Raw genomic sequence first — 1755 nt, forward strand, 5'->3', positions numbered from 1 at the left:
TTAGTTTTTTCTGAACCCATGCACATACATGAGCATGTACACATATCTGGTGTGGATGAAATTTAATCTGGTTATGTATATGCATGTAGCTCAGTTGCGTTGATCAATTTATTGCAAGTTAATCAATAATCAAGACAGTGATGGATTATTAATTTTCTTGCGAAAAAGTGATGGATTTTTTTTCAAGAATGGTCCTTGTGAGTTTTTCTAATATTGTTGAATTTGTTTGAGTGGTATTTTTTCAAGTTTCTAAGTACATATTTATTTACTTTTATACCTGTTGCAACGCACGGGCATATGTGCTAGTCGTTTCCCTATGTATAAAGCAATTCACCACGCTAGGGCAATAACCCTAACATGCCAAAAAAAGAAAGTGATACAGGGCTCCACGGAGGGAGTAGTTTATTACTCCCTCTCTAAACAAATATAAGAGCGTTTAGATTACTAAAGTAGTGATCTAAACGCTTTTATATTAGTTTACGGAGGGAGTACATTATTATTCAGCTACGTAACTACTCTGCTCCGAAGACGGCCGGGCAAAGAGTACCAACGCTGAGACATTAAGGGACTGAGGCATACCCCAGTTACAAATACAGAGTTGAAAGTTGAAACTTGAAAGCAAATAACTCGATCCACCGATGGACTGACAACATGGATGCATGCATGCATGCATGTTTAAGTTTCCGTTTAAGTTAGGCTTCGTCCGGCACGTCGGACCATTTGATGTCCACCTGGCCGACACTGGGTCTAGATTGAAGTTCTTCCAGATATGTATCGACGCGCCGACCTCGTTGTCGCAGCCGGCGCACTCGTCGACGACCCTGGCGCTTATGTGAAGGTTGGCGTCGTCGGCGATGCGGATCAACTTGCCGCACCGGGCCCCGTCGGCGTACCACTCCGACGACAGCGACACCACGAAGTCGTCGTCGCTGTGGAACTGACCATCGCACGACGCCGGCCCGCCGCCCGGCTCACCTTGCTGGAAGCCGTTCACCGTCATCGTCGCCGGGACGTTCTGTCGAAGTTCAAACTTGCCTTCCCTAACAGTGGGCCGCCCAGAAACGGAGCATGTCGCCTGCAGAAAAACAAGAACAATGGCAAAAACCACTGCGACCTTGGTAGTGCCTGTCATGGCGGGGATTGAGCTCCTGCCCTGTGTGCTTGTTTATCAGCTAGCTTGCCCTGTGTCTGTGTGCTTTGCTGGTTCGAGGAGTTTATATAGGCTCGATCTGCAGCCTGGAGACAAAGTGGGGACGTACTTACGGATGTGCATGCCGCCCTCGTGTGTCTCGTCTAAGAATCGTGTCTACGCCTACAGACAAAGCAACGCTGCTGTCCCGATGTCACCAGTTTCTACAACCGGAAATTATATCCCATACAGGTCTTGCAACCGGCGCATTAGTCTGACTATAAAAATTGTGGTGATACAAAAGCTTGTGCACGCTTCCATATATTCATTCGAAGTGTGTGTGTTTCAACCAAAATTCGGAAAACAATGACTATGCAAGTAAGTCACTAAAAATTAGCGATCTAATGTCCAGTTATGTGACTTCCAAAACAGTTTGTTGATGGAAGCTGTCAGGCCCATTACAACCCCAGGCCCTCTCCTCGTCAAGCATACGGCCTCGGGTGTGGGCCAGCCCGCGAGGCGAAGGAAGCCAAACCCGCGGAACCAAGGCCCAGAGTGGGTGCGACCTAGCGGAGGCACCAACTACTTAAGAGCACACGCGCAGAAGGCCAAAGCATCCAGTGGAT

The 1755-nt window shown here is 47.8% G+C and overlaps 1 pseudogene; it reads right to left on the minus strand.

Annotated features, from left to right (window-relative positions):
• Positions 1-692: 692 nt before the first annotated feature.
• On the minus strand, positions 693-1154 carry LOC109754399 (putative ripening-related protein 7; annotated as a pseudogene).
• Between the last annotated feature and the right edge of the window lie 601 nt (positions 1155-1755).

This window comes from Aegilops tauschii, chromosome 5, assembly GCF_002575655.3.
Source record: "Aegilops tauschii subsp. strangulata cultivar AL8/78 chromosome 5, Aet v6.0, whole genome shotgun sequence".
Taxonomy (NCBI): domain Eukaryota; kingdom Viridiplantae; phylum Streptophyta; class Magnoliopsida; order Poales; family Poaceae; genus Aegilops; species Aegilops tauschii.